The sequence below is a fragment of the Lepidochelys kempii genome, chromosome 3 (genome assembly GCF_965140265.1).
Source record: "Lepidochelys kempii isolate rLepKem1 chromosome 3, rLepKem1.hap2, whole genome shotgun sequence".
NCBI classification, from domain to species: domain Eukaryota; kingdom Metazoa; phylum Chordata; order Testudines; family Cheloniidae; genus Lepidochelys; species Lepidochelys kempii.
In genome coordinates, this window is record NC_133258.1 from 114,346,450 (window position 1) to 114,365,558 (window position 19,109).

The 19,109-nt window shown below is 44.2% G+C and overlaps 1 protein-coding gene across 6 annotated transcripts in view; it reads left to right on the forward strand.

Moving 5' to 3' along the window:
- Positions 1 to 2,997, forward strand: part of MTHFD1L (methylenetetrahydrofolate dehydrogenase (NADP+ dependent) 1 like) — a 247,910-nt gene extending 244,913 nt beyond the window's left edge. For all 6 annotated transcript variants that reach the window (XM_073337644.1, XM_073337645.1, XM_073337646.1 and 3 more), the window contains one exon: positions 1,241 to 2,997. The gene's annotated coding sequence lies outside the window, so the exon portion shown is untranslated. The remainder of the gene's footprint in view (positions 1 to 1,240) is intronic.
- The last annotated feature ends 16,112 nt before the right edge of the window (positions 2,998 to 19,109 follow it).

Here is a 19,109-nt window from a genome sequence, read left to right on the forward strand (position 1 = left end):
GCATTAATTACAGCCTGTGTAGCAAAATTTCCCAACACATTGTCTCACTTCCATTCCCAGTTCCCTTCTTTTGTATCTGTTACCCTCTAGAAATTTCACTCCTCAGAAGTTCAGTCATGTCCTATTCAGATTTTTAATGACTCTGGAAGAAATCGTAGCCCCACTGCATGGCAGACCTACCATTGACTTCAATGGGCCAGAGCTTCATCCTCTAAGCCCATTTTAATAACCTTTCCACATAATGATAACCACGGTGACTCTTGATTATGCCCCTTCTGAATCTTTCCTAATTCTTCACTAGAATCCCTGTAATATGACTCCACAAATATATTTATTTGAATTTCTAAAAAGCCTACCTATCCTTTCACCATGGGCTCACATATATTTAAATAGAGAAACAGGTGACACAAAGCAAGTCAACAGCAGTGCACACCCCTTCAACCTGTTAGATTTAACAAAAACCCTTCGTCTTTATCCCCATATACAGTACCTATCACAATGGGATCCAGTTACAAATTGGGGGTGGTAGACACTACCTCATCAAAAATTATAACACAATACTTCACTTGTGATCCTGCCAGCCCCTTTGTTACATTGCCATAATTATCTCCTGTGAGTTGTGCTTTATTCTGCTGTTGATACACTCCATATTTCTGTTTGCTTTCTTAATTGTTGTTAGATAGTGGGGTTGGGATTGTATTTTTCTATGCAGTATTTCCCCCAGATCTGTCTGCTGACAACTTTCTCTCCATATAAATGGGTTGAGGTTATTCTTAATTAGCCTTCACTACCAGTGAATCATTTGTGTTTTCCTCCTGGAAAGGTGATTAGTGTTTATATTGTTTTAGTTTCTTGATCAGTTCTTGTTGAAAATGCATCTTGTTGGGTTTTTTTTTTTTATCACTTTAACAAAAACTTTCCTAAATTCTATGCACCAAGTTTTAAGTCAATGGAACTCTCTATTGCAAAATGTCAACTCTTCAGAAGCCCATAATAGTGCTAGCGTGTGTGTGTTTTGTGTTTTCCTTCCATTGGATATACAGAAAGGGTTTGTATTAACTGGAAATATGTTATTTGTAGCACATGGTATAGTTAAATGTTTGATCTAATTATGCTCAGGGCAAAAACTTCTACCATTGAAACATTACAGAGCCTCTTGTCATACCTTAGCTTTTGTTTCTTTATTCCTGTTTCTTCACCCAATGAAAATTATTTCTGCAATACTTTTCTTCTTTTCCAGAATTCTGAAAATACAAACTGCTACTTCACTATTTCCTGCAATAGGAGACGAGTGAATTTGAAATATGCCTGTTATGTGTCTCTGGAGAGATATCAAGATAGACCAAAGAGAGAAAATCTACACTTCTTTCTACCCATTTTTATGACACACACAAAAAAAGTTTGTTACAAACTAATTTATTCTTGGTTTAGTGCAGAGAAATCTTTTGCCATACTTACTCTTGCTTGCATTTCAGAATGTTTGTTTTATCGATAATATGGTGTGAACAGAAAGGTGAAATTTTCCACTCCAGGATTTTGTATTCTTTATTTGAGCTACTAACAAAAGTATTTCCTTCATCAGTGGCCATCTAAAAAATTAACATAAACAGGATTACACTGCGTGATAAAGCCTGTTGCTCTTGAAAAGTACAGTTCAGCTGCTGGCATTCAGGAGCTGAAACCACACACAAATTAGCTGCACATTTCTGAGTTATCAGCAAGTGTTGCTATGGGCACTGCTGGGGAAGAGCCAAATTTCAAATGAGGGGACTGTTGAAGAATAACAAGCAAGAGTTTTTTAATACAGAATTTGTTTCCTCTGAGGCCAATCGGCTCTGAAAAACTTAAAACATAGTATGTCCAATAGTCATAGGTACTTTCATCTGTCAAAGGCGCTTGTTACCAGATTTACAGTGTTTTTGGTCTATTTTGTTCAGTATCTTGACCATAAATCCCAAATGTCAACAAGCTTTGTTTCTTTTTAAAATCAGCTGTCTAAGGAGACAGAAGGAATGTCTGTCTTGTCAGTTTTTTGAAAAATATCAACCTCTAACCTTGTTTCCCAGTGGAGTGGGTTATTGTCATTATTCTGGAGGGTTTTTCTTAACAGTGCAAAATTGAGGGTCTGGTGTTGCTTTACAGTCAGCAGGTGGTACTGCCAGTGAAAACTAACCATTCTTTATTTGGGGGTTGTGGTATGCTGTTCCCATGCTCCAGCCACCCTCTGTAGGGACAGTTGGGTGTTGTAGCATGTTAAAAATCCAAATTGAGCAGTTCTTTTGACTTTCTTTGAGTGCCCATTGAATGAATCACTGCTACAGTAAGGCAAACTTTCACACAGTACATATTTAACAGGTTACTTTTGAATATTTCTTTTCTTGTTTTTGCTGTTTATTTTCCAAATATGTGCCTGAAAGAAAGGTCTTCCTCCTAGTGCACATGCTCCTTTGACCTGATTCATTCAGTGAACTCCTTTGCACAGTATTTTGGACATAGAAAACACATTATTACAACACCACCTAGTAAAGTGGAGAACAGCCCAAAATGTCATGCTACTCAGATAATACATTGTACACCATCAACCAAGTCCACATAATTATCAACCTAGATATAAGGGCCAGCTGCTAAAAATGTCTGGTATTTTATGCAGAAATAATGCTCATATTTAATACTTTAATATGGCCTCATTTAGGTTTCCAGTAGCAAAATGTTGACTCCATCCAGTTATTTCTGGGCACAGACAAAAGTCCTGAACCTCCGAAAGTCACATTAGTAAGCTCCAGCTGCTCTCTGTCACCCAAGAATGCATTGCACTAGGACTCCATTTCTGCCATGGAGGATCTGGCTGATAGGAAGCCTAATAAACCAATTTTTTTTAATGATTTGGTTCATTTTCTCAGCACTTCTCTATTTTGATTATTATATGCAATTTATAATTTAAAAAAGAGATGACGCCAGTTTTCTAAGCTCGTTTTCAAGAACTACAAGCTGGTACGGCTTGGTTTTCGAAAAGAAAGGCACACAATGAAAAAAACAAGCTGTCTATGTGATGAGGTGGTTACAATGATGGGGTTGGGTGCTAAACTAGGGTGTTGCACTTTTGGGGGTCCTTGAGTAATTTCAGGCATACGGTTGGTTATGGCTTTCTCCTACTAGGCTGTTTTTTCTATATAGTGTGTATCCTGTATGTGGTGAACAGGATACATATGTGTAGTCTCAAAAACAGAGCATTTTTGAAACCATGGCGCTTTCATATGACACAGAATTTTGGGCCTCTCAAGATCATGTTTTCCATTTTTAACCATCATACTTAACATATAAAACTGAGTGTGCCTCATAGCTGAATTGGATATTCATTTAAACAAGTATTCAGCAGATTGCTGAGTAGAATCTCACGCAGTATGCTTTTAGACCACCACAGTAACTGACTCTTCTTTCTTTGGACTTTTTTCTGACAGCAATCCAGAATAAAATAGAGGCTTCTGAAAATACACAGAATATTGTATTTTCAAGCTTTTGAAGTGCTCCTTCTCAGGAAATGCTCATGGACTGGTTCCTTCAATAAAAGAGCAACAAAACAATGGGGTCTGGAGAGACAATATATCATTGTCCTTTTAAGTGAAAACAGTGAAATAATGACCTGAAATAGTTTATTTCCCAAGTGACATCCTCCAGTGGTGCTCCACCCAGCTTACTCATGTCTATATATGTTATAGGCTTGAACAATGTCTCTTTGGTCCTGTTTACATCGCTACTCCCACCATGTTTGGGGACTCCATTACATCACGTGGTTCTCTAACCAGTTTTTTTAAAGAGTTTAGTCTTGCAGGGATTTAACCTTGTTTCAACTGTGTACCTTAACTGTGCCAGAGCCTTGGACGCTAGTGAGACAGCAGCACGGACTGGGGGCACAGTAGAAATAATGCTCCTTCCAGAAACATATTTTAACTATGAGGACTACTGTGTTGTAACTCGGACATCTAGCATGGAGTTACAGTAAAGATGGGACTCTAATGGTTCCAAAGCATTTGACATGTTCTGTTAACAAGGTTCACTTCACAAATTTAGCTTATGCCAGGCTAGACTCTGGGCCGTCTGTGATTATACCATACCAGCTACAATGATGTATAAACAAGCCTGTTACTAGCAAGATTTGAGCCCAGTTTTCCAGACAATTGTGGGCAGAGATTTTTGGTCTAAGAGATTTTATTAAACTGTGCCTTAGGCTCAATCTACGCTATGTTTATACCTATATTGTAGTCTAATCCCACAACTCATTTGTATTTGTCATGTAGATAGGCTCAAACACCACCTGGGAGAAAAATATAAATCTACACTTGGGGGGTTTCCTCGAATGGTTGTCAGAAAAAGTGTCTGTTCCACACTGCCTAAAGAAACTTCTAGCAACAGCCATGTTCTACCACAGGGCTTCTACTACAACTAACTCAGTTCTGACCTCAGTGCAGTGCGGATTCTAAGCACTCCTGGTTTTGAAGCATCCACTGCTATTGACCAGTGAACGCTGCATGAGGAATGTGAGGCTCTCAGAGTGATAGGATTTAACAAACCATTCCAAACTCCCATTTTATATACACATGGGTCCCCATAGCATATGTTCCAGGTAAATATTTTTAATTTAGACTATACTGTCTTTCCTCCCTGAACAATATTTCTGGTACTTATTTCTCTTACTGCCGCACAAGAGTCAGTGAAGATAGTCAGGAGTTAATGAGGTGCGTGTGATTTCTTGACAGTCATCTGGGTAGAGGATTTTTTTTTTTAATGCTACAATGTTCTGATGTATTCATCACCAAGAAATCTTTGAGCCATTTCAATCTCTTTCATTATTTCCCAGGTTTGCTTTTCCCTACTCAAATATCTGCAGAAATCTTTTGAACTAACCAATTTCAGCTTCTTCACCTATTTATCCTTTCAAGTTTTAGGGTGAGATGTTCTAAAGCACTCAGCACTGCCATCGTTCTGGTCCCATTGACATCAATGGCAGTTTTACCATTGAGTGGGAGCAGATTTAAGCCATCACTGAGCTCTTCTGAAAATCCTGCCCTCAGTGTGTTATTTTTTCCTTTCATTTGCTTTATTTAGAATGCCTTCTAGGTTATTTATTCTTTAAAGTGGAAAAAAGTATTGTGAGTATCATTATTTATATAGTGCTGTTAGGTGTTACTGGTGCTTTGTGGACTTATAGGAAGATAAGGTCCCTTACCTGAGGACTTTTCATACCACATGAGGATAGCACAGATGCTAACAGATCGTGGTTGGGGAGGAAATGTAAGAGAAAGGATTGAAGTTACAGAAGAGAAGGCAGTGAATATTGCTTATTTTAGAGAATCTAATTGTTACGAAATATTACAAGTGACCTGTATACTATGCCTGCAAATTGCAAAGTATTGTGGAATGTCAGAAGCTTTTAAAACCCACTTCATGCTGAGGTATGAGTGGTCATGAACATATTGCTATAAAAGGTTTGGAATCCTTTCACATTGCGTAGTATATAGCAATATTTGTGAAGGCTGCAGCTCTTCATAAAAACTGCAGCAGTCTCAAGAGATAAATCCTGAAAAATATCCTGGGTGAAGAGAGGAAATCAAGCAATGATATACTTTTATAGAGCCTTTTTTGGAAGATTTCGAAGGAGTTTGCAAAAGTGGGTAGCCAGTAGTATTCCTAGGAAGAAAGGGAGTACTAGTGGCACCTTAGAGACTAACCAATTTATGTGAGCATAAGCTTTTGTGAGCTACAGCTCACTTCATCGGATGCAGTGAGCTGTAGCTCACGAAAGCTTACGCTCACATAAATTGGTTAGTCTCTAAGGTGCCACTAGTACTCCTTTTCTTTTTGCGAATACAGAATAACACGGCTGCTACTCTGAAACCTAGTATTCCTAGGTTACTGGTTTGCAATATGCGGCACAGAGAAGCAACATTATGTGCTTGGTCACAGTGAGTCAGTTGCAGAGCTAGGAATAGAATCCAGGTGACCTGACTCCCTGCTCTGGGCTGTAACGCCAGACCAGTTTTAGGACATGTTCCATAATCACAATTATGGGAAAAGACGTGAACTATTTTTCTTTGCTTCTTATTTTTTATGTTAGGAGCCACATGGCAATTTCTGTATTATCATTTATATCCATAGATCTGCTTTTTTTGTACTCAGTTAATACTTAGTTGCTACCACTGGAGTAAAAACCTGACTGCACAGAAATATGTTCAAGCTACTTAAAAGTTTTTTTTTTTTTTTTTGTATTTCAAAATCCAAAACTCAGTGGTGTGTACATTAAAAAAAAATAAAGTATATACCTTCTTATGGATACCGATGAACAATTTGCAGAAGTGTTTTTTATCCCCTGACAGCCTGTGGAACTCATTGCCAGAGGGGATGCTGGGAACACCAAAAGTATAATTGGGTTCCAAAAAGAATTAGATACCCTCCAGGAGCTTAAGTTCCTCAGTGGCTATTCGCTAAGGGGTCAGGGATGCAATCAAGTTGCAAAACCAGCTTTTCCTTTCCTTACCCCCCTTCTTGATGATGGTGTAAGCAGAGACTGAATGAGCTCTTCCCTGACGTCTAGTGACAAGCTGTGGAAGAAGACTTCATTAGCTGATCTCGTTTACATGGGCACACCCACCCTGCCTAGGTGCTCAGCATGATGGGATTGCTTGCCTAAACGGTCACTTTTGGCTGGTGTGGGATCCCCAGTCTCCTTGGTTTGGGGGCAGGAGTAATAAAGGGAATCAAGGACAACATAACTGTACTTGACGTTTCCCGAATGAGGGACTCACCCTCAACTAAATGGCACTCACTAGGCAGGTGACATGGGTTCCAAAGCCCAGTGAGTGGAGAAAGGGTGGGGACAGGTTCTCTTGTACCTGGTGGTGTGGGCCCTGCCTAAGGGTCCCAAACACCGTTTGACCCTTTCTCTCTCTCTCCACTGTGTAATAACAGAGCTAATTTAGACTCAATTGCAAGTCTTGTTACATGCTGCAGAGTTGAAATCGCTGACACCTAGGTCTAAGCAGTGATGAGCTGCCAAAATCTTAACCGGTTCCCTATAAAAAGTTCTGATTTAAGGGATGTGCCCCAGTATGTATTTTTTGTACCAACAGGGTTACTATATGTCCGTATTTTCCCGGACAGCAATTTAAGAACCAAAAAGCCTGACCTGTCCGGGAAAATACAGATGTATGTTAACCCTGCCTAAAGTTCTTTTTTAAAAAGATGGGCCTGATCTAGAAATGAGCTCCGTTTCACAAGTGTGGGTCCCCGCCACTCCCTGGGGGTGTGCTAGGGTGACCAGATGTCCCGATTTTATAGGGACAGTCCCAATTTTGGGGTCTTTTTCTTATATAGGCTCCTATTACCCCCCACCCCCTGTCCTGATTTTTCACACTTGCTGTCTGGTCACCCTAGGGTGTGCACATGTGTGGGTCCCAGCTGCTTGCTGACCCCCTCATTGAAGCAGGTGTGCAGGGTTATTGCCCTGGGAACTGCAGGGCACCAGTGGACGTGGGGCCAGCTGCAGACAGGCGTGGGGCAGGGCTAGCTGGAGGAAAGGGGGTGCGGGGCTGGCTGCGGGTAGGGCAGGGGATGCGGAGCTGGCTGGAGACAGGAGGATGCGGGGTTGGCTGGAGGCAAGGGGGAGCAGGGCTGGCTGTGGGCAGGGCAGGGGGTACTGTACGGGCTGGCTGTAGGCAGCGGGTGCGGGGGTGGCGGGAGACAGGGCCTGGCTGAGGGCAGGGGGCGCTGGGGGGGGCTGGAGGCAGGGACTGGCTGCGGGCAGGGCAGGGGGTGTGAAAGGGGCTGGCTGCAGGCAGGGGGTGCAGGGGTGGCTGGAGGCAGGGCAGGGGGTGCGGCAGGGGTGGCTGGAGACGGAGGCTGGCTGCGGGTAGGGGGCGTGGGGGGGCTGGAGGCAGGGGCTGGCTGCGGGCAGGGGGTGCGGCAGGGGCTGGCTGCGGGCAGGGGGTGCGGGGGTGGCTGGAGATGGGCTGGTGCGGGCAGGGCAGGGGGAGCAGCAGGGTCTGGCTGTGGGCAGGGAGTGCAGGGGTGGCTGGAGGCAGGGCAGGGGGTGGCTGGAGATGGGGGCCGGCTGCGGGCACGGGGCGTGGGGGGGGCTGGAGGCAGGGGCTGGCTACGGGTGGAGGGGTGTGGGGGTGGCTGGAGACAGGGGCTGGCTGCAGGCAGGGCATGGGGGGTGTGTGGCAGGGGCTGGTGCATGCCGGGGGTGCGGCAGGGGCTGGCTGCAGGCAGGGGGCGCGGGGGTGGGTGGAGACGGGGGCTGGCTGCAGGTAGGGGGTGCGGGGGTGCAGCAGGGGCTGGAGGCAGGGCAGGGGGTGGCTGGAGACAGGGGCTGGCTGCGGGCAGGGGGTGAGGGGGGGCTGGAGGCAGGGGCTGGCTGCAGGCAGGGGGTGCGGGGCTGCCTGCGGCAGGGTGGTGGGTGTTCACGGGGAGAGCGGCTCGGAGCAGACCCAGCAGGGCAGCCGGGGACCCACCAGGCAGCAGCGGGAGCCCCAGGGCCAGGGGAGCAGCAGCAGCAGCAACAGGGCTCGTGCCCAGGGCCAGGCAGCAGCCCACATGGCTCCCGCAGTGCCCCTGGCAGCCGGAGGAGGAATTACATCATTTCCCGGCTGGAGCCCATCAAAGCCTCAGCACCCCCTGCAGGGAAGCGGGTTAACAACCGGTTCTAAAACTGCTTCAAAATTTAACAACCGGTTTGCGCAAACTGGTGCGAACCAGCTCCAGCTCACCACTGGGTCTAAGTATGACCTGCTTTGGGATAGTGTCTCCGAAGCAAGAGACTGCCCAGTGTGCCCCAGCAGTGAGGCTCCCCACTAAGAGCTGACATCACTAAGAGCTGAAATCACTGAGAGCTGTGTTAAATGGTGGGCCCTGAAGACATTTTGGTGAGAGGCCAGCAGGGTTGTTGGCGGAGAGGTGTGGTGAGCGGCAGAAGGAGGGCTGGCGGAGAGGTGTGGCGTGCGCCCAGCAGGGCAGTGAGTGAGTGCCCGCCCAAGCAGCCCTGGAGCACCCACGGAGTCGGTGTCTATGACTAGTACGTCAGTCAAGTTGGAAGGCTATATCACAGGTGAGAAGTCAGTTCCTGGAATAAGTTTCGTCCTCCCTTCTGGTAGTTGCATCCACATGAGGCAGCATCAGTTGTGTAAACAAAATTCAAATCCAGGATTATTTACGCTATGGTGTTTAAGCCTAAGAAATGCCAGGCACTGTAGGCATTGCACTCCCTTAACTGGAGCAAAAAACAAAGAGAAGCCAAGAAATGGGAAGAGACAAAACAAATAGAGAAAATGAAGTCTCCTTCCTGCATTTCTGTCCCCGGAAAAGTACCCAATCTGTCCAGAGCAATCCTTACCAGAGTTTAATAGTCTTTTTAATTCAAACAATATTAATTCATAAACAAAGTGCCTTGAACACAATCTCAGAACATCTATACAAAGTTCTCATAGCAAAGTTCCCAGCATGCACCGGGTTTTCCTTAGCATAACTTAATTTAAGTGAATAGTTAGTCTTTGCTCGACATTCAGGGATAATAGTCCGTAGGCCATAAATCCAGTAAGCATTCCATTGTCACAACACTCCCTTCGATACTGCATATTCAGAGCAGTAACTAATCCCCTCTCAATCTACACTCTAATAGAAAAGTTGTATTGGAGAGAGTGGTGCACACAAGTATTTACTTTGATTCAGGTCACCTCAGATTTAAATTTAAATCCTAATGAAATAATGACGGTAACTGGATACAGAGTTGGCAGAAACACAGGCTGCTTTCCACATTATGTTGGGGGTAAAAATTGGGTGCTCAGCTTCACTGCCAATCAGCTCCTCCACCTCCCCCCAAGTGCCTCCTGCCTGCTGACAGAGCCCTTCAAACAGCTCTTCCCCAGCGCTGCCCACCAACCAGTGATCAGCTGTTTGGTGACATGCAGGAGGTGCTCAGGGGGGAGGGAAGGGAGGAGCAGGGGTGGGGCATGCTCAGAGGGTGGGGCAGAAGGGGCTGGGAAGGAGCAGGGGTGGAGTGGGGGTTTGGTGCAAGGGATGGGGGCGGGGCCTGGGGCAGAGCAGGGATCAAGCACCCCCTCGGAAATCACAAAGTTGGTGCCTCTGAATATTAGTATGTAAATACTTCCCCACCTAAATCCACTTGCATATGAAATGTTATATAAGAGAGGTTTTCCATGTCAGATCCATATCATGGCTCTGGCAGGGGCAATATCTGACACTTTATGGAAAAAATATTTTAAATGTTTTAAATGTGTAACTGAGCACTGCTCTTAGAGGGAACAAGTCTGTCCTGATTTTTGCAAGACCTCACTGGGGAAATCCCATAGAAAAAAAAGAATTAGCATCAAAATTCCCTTCTCAGACATAGATTTTGCTGTACATGGTGAGAGTGCATCACATGTGTGACTGTCCATGTTATTTCATGCTGCCTGCTCCCGCTCTCTCTCTCTCAGGAATCTCTGGCCAGGTGAGTTTTACAGTCTTTTGTAATGGGTGATCTCCAATAGCCTGTTCAAATAGTAAATGTTTCTTCACCTTCTGCAGCATTTTCAGTTTGGAAGGGAGAAGGAGGAGGGAAAACAGCCAAGTCTTTGTCTACTTGCTAAGGCGGCTCAGTTAATTCTTTGCGTCTGGCTGATTTATGTCTCTTGTAGCTGATCAGGATTGTTGGGGTCAGCTGTAGGATTCTGTTTTGTAATGGTCTCTGCAAAGCGCCTGAACTTACCTCCCTTCCCGTACATCGAAGTTCCCCAACCCCATCCTCACAGTGAAATTTTCCCACAGTTTTTGCTGCCTCTCCCAAAAACTTCAATGAGCAGATGCATCCAAACTTTCTCGCACCTGCCAAATCCTCTAGTTCTTACCCTACCTCACATTTGATCCTGACCCATCAGCTGCTAAAACACCACCAACCTCTTGACACACACCCCACTGCTCCTTCCAATGCCCCACAGCCTTCCATAGTCAGTGCCCGATGCAGAGCAGCTGAGAGCTCCACCAGTGGCATAAAGCTCTACGATATTTTGTCCAGCAGCAAGAGTATGCCAGGAGCATAGCTGAGGAGGAGGTGAAGCTGGAACACTGCTGCACTTCAGCGCTCCTTGGAGGGCATAATGTCCCCTTGGGGGCTATTACCAGATTACATAAGTTAGAGATGCCCGGAAATTCCTCTTACTTGCCAGAGAGCACAGGTAATGGACAGCTCAGGTCCTGCATCATGCACAGCTCTGCAGAGGGCTCAAAGATTGACCCCTAAAATCAAGGAGAGCAAGTGGATTTGAAATTGGAGGCTGGATTTCTTTCTTTTCCTCACTACCCCAGCACCAACACTTCACTGAACTCTAAGGATTTTAAGTCCAACCTTGTGTGGCCCTTTAACTTCTTAGGTCTGGAGGCAATTTGTCTCTCTTTTTAGTTTTTCACAAAGGAAGACAGTCCTTAAACCAAAGAAATTTCAACTGGGTTTAAATTTTAGGGGCTGAACTAGAATCCCCAGTTGAGGGGATCTTAGAAACACTGAAAACGCCTTTGGCTTTAGGGCTGAGACTGGGACTGCTATAATGGAGCAGTGTGATTACACAATGCTTGAGGCCTCAGTGTTTATGTAACAAATCAGTCAAACTAAAATATTTCTACAAGTGTGGTCATAATAGTGTTCCTCTGCCCAATACACTTGAGTGTAATGTATTATACACACACAGCCGTGTGTGAGTAGATACATATTTGTGCGTGTGTGTGGTTTTCATGTAAAAACTCAAATATTTATTCACCCAGTAAACTTTTTAATTCTCAAGCTTTGAGAAATGTTTGGACAGAGTTCCACTTTGGTCAGCACCAATACAGTCGGGACCTGCCAGAAAAATAAAAGGAATTAACAACACGAGAGTGCAAAACCTTATGGGGCAAACCTTATGGACTTTAAAAGAAATGTAGAAATTGTATATTTTTGTTCCTAAAACAAAGTGTTCGTGAAGAAAGAACATTTGAAAAATCATCCAAAGCCCATGTAAAACCCATTCCTTATGCGCCACTCACAAGAAGTGAGTGTATAATTATAGGAGGGGAAGGATGGGCTAAGTATACTTACTTGTTCCTGCCTCGGCACAGGTCTAAGTACAAAATGGCCTCTTGAGGTCCCTTCATCCCTGCATACCTATGAGTCTATAATAATGAAATATTAATTTAAGATGCCAAATTGTCACCATCTGTTTTTCCATAGCGCAGCACCGACCACATTGTTAACACTAAATGATAATTTATTAGTAATTGCCATGGGAGGTAGATTGCCAGTGCAACAACAGAATGTAAGCCCTTTAGGGAAGGGACTATTTGTTCATTGCATGTTTGTACGACACCTAATATACAAAGAACAAGGAGTCTGGTGGCACCTTAAAGACTAACAGTCTTTTTTTAAGGTGCCACTGGACTCCTTGTTGTTTTTTGGATACAGACTAATACGGCTACCCCCTGATACTTGACACTTAGTACAAAGGAGCCCGGCTCCAGAGTGGGACCTCTGGAAATTACCATAATACACGGTTTTTCTCCAGACCAATAGGATTTATTGAAACAGTTCAGTTATATCATAGATTTTTTTTAATGTACTTTAAACCAAAATGTTGGAATTTCTCAAGGTATGATGACAAAACAGCCCATTTCCAAGCAGGGACTTAAACCTCGTTGACACTATGCGGTTACATCAACGTAAGCTGCCTTGTGTCAACCTAGCTGTGGAAGTGTCTTCACTTAAATTTGGCTCCCATTGACTAAGTGCCTCTTTATGCTGCTCTAATAACACCACCTGTGGGAGCACCACAGAGTCCTGGTTGATGTAGTTAGGTCGACACAGTGTCAGTGTAGACAGTGTTGCTTATATTGACTGTTACTGGCTTTCAGGAGCCATTCCACAATGCCCCACGCTTACAGTACAAGATTTGACCTGGTAAGGAAACTCTTTCTGTGCTTGTTTCATTTAAATTAAGATGGTTAAAAGCAGCATTTTTCTGATGCCTAGTAAAGTATCTAAGCTGTATTAAGTCAATTTTCAGATAACTTTTGAAAGAACAACCATAGTGTTTTGTTCAGAGTTACAAACATTTCAGAATTACGAACAACGTCCATTCCCATAGTGTTCTTACGTATGCAGTGGCATGTGTATATGGCAATAGTTCCCAAATTTTTCATGCCACACCTCCCCCCTTACTCCAGTCTCTCCCGCTCCTCTCCCCCTGAGGTGCTATCAGGAGCTAGGGCTGGGCACTGTGCCGGGGCTCCCACCGGTAGAAGGGTGCAGACAGGGTTAGGGGGCCAAGGTTGGGACAAGAGCTGGGGCTGGGCCGGGAGCCATGGGCTGAGGCCAGGGCTGCAGCTGAAGGAGGCTCTGGAGCCCAGGCCAAGGATGGAGCTGTGGTTGGGGGCCAAGGCTTGGGAGGGGGGCTAGAGTGGGGCTGTGGTCGGGGCCAGCAGCTGGGGCTGGGAGTGGCACCATGGCCAAGCCAGGAGCTAGGGTCCAAGGCTGGGGCTGTAGCTGGGAGCGGGACTGGGGCCGGAGCAGAGCAGGGCTGGGTGGCACTCCCTCACCGCCTTCTGTGGGGGCAGGCCCAGGCCCCACCACACACCCCCAAATGTTCCTCCGAAACCCCCTACGGGGCATGCCCCACAGTTTGGGGACCACAGGTATATGGCATGCAGTTAGTTGATACTCATTATTTATGGAACAGTAATTAAAATTTTATAAAAACCATGACAACATGCAGCCACCAGAAGTGGTGAACTCTCCTTCCCACATTGATCCACTTTAAACTTTGGTTCAAACAACCACAGTTCCTAAGTCTAATAGCAGCTTGTCACCTACATTTCTGGTTAATGAAAACTAAACAAATTGAAAACAGGAAACTATTCAATCCCTGTAAAACAATGGAAGATACTCTAAACAAATTTCAGAATAACAGCCGTGTTAGTCTGTATTCGCAAAAAGAAAAGGAGTACTTGTGGCACCTTAGAGACTAACCAATTTATTTGAGCATGAGCTTTTGTGAACTACAGCTCACTTCATCGTCCGATGAAGTGAGCTGTAGCTCACGAAAGCTCATGCTCAAATAAATTGGTTAGTCTCTAAGGTGCCACAAGTACTCCTTTTCTTTTTTCTAAACAAATTTGTTAACATAATTTAAAGTTCTTAGAGAAAAATAAAACTGAATAAAAAATATAGGATGGCTTTATAAGAACAAGTTTTTCTAGACAAATCTGAGCCGTATGGGGACTGAATTATAACTCCAGTGGATGAAAAGAATGCAGTAGATACATCTTTATTTCAGAAAAGCATTTGACTTAGTGCCTCACCAAGTCTTATTAGAAAAACTTCAAGTGGATATGAGCACCTACTGAATCAATGACTTTTAATTAAAGTGCATTGATCAATGACCATATGTTGAACTGAGGAATTATAAATCTTGAAGGGAGCTTCAGAGATTGGTGTTAGGCTTGCTTTTATTAATGGGTGAGGTAGAAGGAGTAAGCATCATGCTAATAAAATTCACAGATGATGCTAAATTGGGAGGTGATGAAGACTGTCAGAAGGAAAGAAGTATAAAAATACATTAAGAGGTTAGAAATATGGACAGGGATTGATAAAATGAGATTTAAATCCCACAATTCAACAGGATAAATATCTTTGGAAAGTTCTATCTGACAGTGAACAACAAATTAGATATGAGCTTGCAATGGGATTTCACCACAGTACAATTTTTGACAATTTATAGAGAAGTGTCTCAGATTTCTCTGTGTTGTCCTAGCAAGATTACACCTGGATACAGCAGACAGTTTGGAATGGGTCAGTGCCGGAAAGTTACTGACAAACTGAAAGGAATTAACAAAAGTACAACAAATTATTAGTGGGCAGGAGAGAGTGACACATCTTATATTCAGGCAATTCTCTCTCATCACCACAGTTCCCAAAATGTATTATTCAGGTTACTTCCTCTACTGAAATTCAGCCACCTGCATACTGAAATACAGCAACTGTTTAACCGTACTTAGCAATGCTACAGACCAGCATGGAAGAGGAAATGAAAAACAATCTTGTGTGTGATTTTAAACTGCAGTGGGAATTTCAGTAAGTAGACTGTAATTACCTGAACTGGAATTAGGTGAGAATACCCAGCTCACCATCCCCTAATCTCTTGGAAAGTGCCATGAGCTCTTTAAAACAACAGGTAACCTGGGTTTTACATTTCATTCAAAAGACGGTACTCCCAGCAGCAGCATGCAGCCTATCACCAGTCTGGAGTAATAGTGCAGTACTGATCTGGCACTCCTACTGAATTGTCATCACCGTTTCCTGTAGCACTTCTGCTTTTTTCCTTGCTTTCTTTACGCAAGAAAGGATTTTCTTAAATCAGATAAGAGACTCACGGGTTCCTTCCAAGAATGCCAGGATTAATGCAAAGAACATGCCAGGATCATACCTAATTAAGGGCACTTGCATATTTCATGTATGTTCCTTGCATTATCCATCTGATCCTTGAGTTTTTACCAATATCAGAAGACAAGCATTAGGAAGCCAATTACTTGTCTTTTAAATAAGAGGCAAGTAAATACAGTAAGAGAATATTCCTGTGCTGGGGGGTGGACAAATGAACCTGTGGGATCAGATCTGAGCATTTACATTAGGGGCATAAAAAGGTATGTGTGTGATTACACATGCCCAACTTTGAAAATATGGCCCATGAGGGCTTTCTCAACTCTTAATTTCTGTGAAAATTACCACAGTACCAGACGGAAAGAAAAACTTGCCATTGTAACAGCCATACCTTATTTAGTGTGCTTAAAATGGAACCATTCCAAATAGCATTTGTTCATACACATAAACACTAAGCTCAAGTTTTGCAGTGTGTTCGCCTTTTGACCTTGCATTTCTCATTACTACAACCAGCTTGACTTGAGCTTGAACAGTTACAAAAATGTTTACAGCCATTCCCTGTAGCAAAATTGAATGAAGTTTGCTCATATCTTGAAGCTATGGTAACTTACTCAAAACACTGGTACGTGTTTTGTCATTTTTTGTTCACCTAAATATTAGCTATTGTAGCATCAATATTAGTGATCAATACCAATAACATCAATATTAGTGATCATAAACTGTGGGATGGGATGTGCCACAGAATTCAGCAACCATCTGGAGGCTTCTGTCACCCACTCAACTGCCTAAATAGTCTTCTGATGGCTTCCAGCATGAGGCAGTATGGTCCAGTGAATAGCGCATCAGACTGGGAGTGAAGAGAACGGATTTTTTTTTCCACTGGAAAAAATGGTAATTTGTCAAAACTGAAACTGTTTGCAGGATCTCCAGACTCAAAAAAGTTGGGAAAAAAAAGTTTGTGAAATAGTCAAACACTTTGTTTTGACATAAAGTTCTGATTAAAAACAACTTCTTTCATTTAGAAATTTAAGCTAATTACACAAAAAAATTAAAAGCTAATAAGGTCAAAATCAAAACAGTTCAAATTTTTTTGAAACAAAACATTTTGATTAACCTGAACCAACAAAATGTTGGTGTTTCGGTTTCAGAAAAATTTTGAAATTTCACATTTTTGTCCCAAGTCAAGATGGGGGAAAAAAATCTCTAACACTTGAAAATATTTGAGGTAGGAAAACTGCTTTCCACCAAGTGCTAGTCAGGATTGGAATGAGGATGGGATGTCCATGTTAATACCATGTGATGAAACCTTTCCTAAGCAAGCATCAAAGAAGCACTACTCCACACTATCACACATTTTGTTTATGATGCTTGTCTTATTTTGTTAATTTTTTTCCTTTTTTTGTTTAGTCTTCCTCTTAACTCAAACTTCACTATGAAAACACTTGCACTGTTAGCATGGGAGAAGTTTAGCAGCCTCAATAAGTGCAGAATGAAGACCCATGCCTCTCTGCCCCCCTCCCCTGAGGGCTCCCATGTCACCTGTGCCTCTCTGCCCCCTCCCCTGTGGGTCCCCCATCTCTGTCCTCTCCCCCGAGGGGTCGCTCTGGCCTCCCCCCTCTGCTCACACCTCTCTCTGCCCCCTCCCCCAAGCGGCCCCACCATCCATGCCTCTCTCTGCCCCCTCTCCTGAGAGGCCCCCCGTCCGCCGCCTGCACCTCTCTGCCTCTGAGGGGGCGAAGAGGCACAAGTGGCAGGGGAAGTGGTGGAGAAGTGTGAGCGGCAGTGGGGGAAAAGGGCGGAGCGGGGATGGGAAGAAGAGCAGCGTAGGCAGAGCCATGGGGGAAGAGCGGGATGCAGGAGCGGTGCCTTGGGGCGGAGCATGGGTGGGGCCACAGCCCTGGAGCCCTTTCAGCAGCGGTGCTCCAAAGATGGCAGGCCCGCAGTGCACGGCCAAAGGGAGGTGCGCTGCATTCTGTCTGGGGATGCTTAGCCTCCCCTGGCCTGTTATACCTGTTCCCATGTCTTAGTGCTTCTGCTTTTGGAGGAAATGGAGTTCAGTTCCTATAAATTTTGTAGTGCCTCTGGTATGCAAGATAGTGACATTTGCATCATAGATGGCCACACATACAATACCTATAACAATGTTACAATCTAACAACTGTGATTCAAATTCTTGGGGCACGTCTATGCTCTCATTAAGGACCTGCAGGCAGCCCTTGCCAGCTGCCTCAGGCTCACGGGGCTCGTGCTGTGGGTCTGTTTAATTGAAGTGTAGACTTCTGGCTTCAGGCTGGAGGTCAAGCATTAGCACCCTTTGAGGTGGGAGGGTCCCAGAGCTCGGGCTGCAGCCAGAGCGCAGAAGTCTACACTTCAGTTAAACAGCCCCTTAGCCAAAGCCCTGCAAGCCTGAGTCAGTTGGCACAGGCTGGCCTCAGGTTTTGAATTCCAATATAGACATACCCGTAGTGGGTCGTTTTCAAAAGTGCTCAGCACTGACCTAAATGTACTCCTACTGACGTCAGTAATGACCATTAATAACAATTAAACTCATCTTCTAGTCCAATGTCTAACTCTTTAGCCTTAGTTCAAAAAGAGTGAGGCCATGGTGCAAATCACTGAACAACTCCCAAGAGTTTTTCAAAGGCTTCAAAGAAAAGCTGCTTTTACTGCTAAGGCCTGGTCTACACTAGAAAATTTGGTCGGCTTCCCTATGTCACTCCTCTGAAAAATCCACACCTCTGAGCAACAGAGATAAGCCAATCTAAGTCCCCATATAGACACTGGTAGGTTGACGGAAGAATTCTGCCACTGAACTAGCTACTACCTCTCAGGGAGGTGGATCATCTGGAGTACTATGTCCAGTTTTGGGCCCCACACTACAACAAGGATGTGGATAAATTGGAGAGAGTCCAGCGAAGGGCAACAAAAATGATTAGGGGTCTGGAACACATGACTTGTGAGGAGAGGCTGAGGGAACTGGGATTGTTTAGTCTGCAGAAGAGAAGAATGAGGGGGGATTTGATAGCTGCTTTCAACTACCTGAGAGGTGGTTCCAGAGAGGATGGTTCTAGACTATTCTCAGTGGTAGCAGAGGACAGGACAAGGAGTAATGGTCTCAAGTTGCAGTGGGGGAGGTTTAGGTTGAATATTAGGAAAAACTTTTTCACTAGGAGGGTGGTGAAACACTGGAATGTGTTACCTAGGGAGGTAGTAGAATCTCCATCCTTAGAAGTTTTTAAGGTCAGGCTTGACAAAGCCCTGGCTGGGATGATTTAATTGGGGATTGGTCCTGCTTTGAGCAGGGGGTTGGACTAGATGACCTCCTGAGGTCCCTCCCAACCCTGATATTCTATGATTCTATGATTACTTATGCCGACAGGAGAACCCCTTCCATTGGCATAGGTGGTGTCTACACTGAAGCACTACTGCAGTGCAGCTGTAGCATTTCAAATGTAGTCAAGCCCTAAGAAATGTGACCAAAAAGTATCAAAGTACAGCATATACTATATTGCTCCTGTATGAGCCATAAGTAATTTGGTAAGTTTTTCAACGTTGAACAGTCATCTGAAAAAGAGACAAAGATTTCATAAAAACATGGTCTGTGTTAATGAACCAAAATAAGTCAAAGGGGGGAAAAATAGGCCTATCTCTGCTG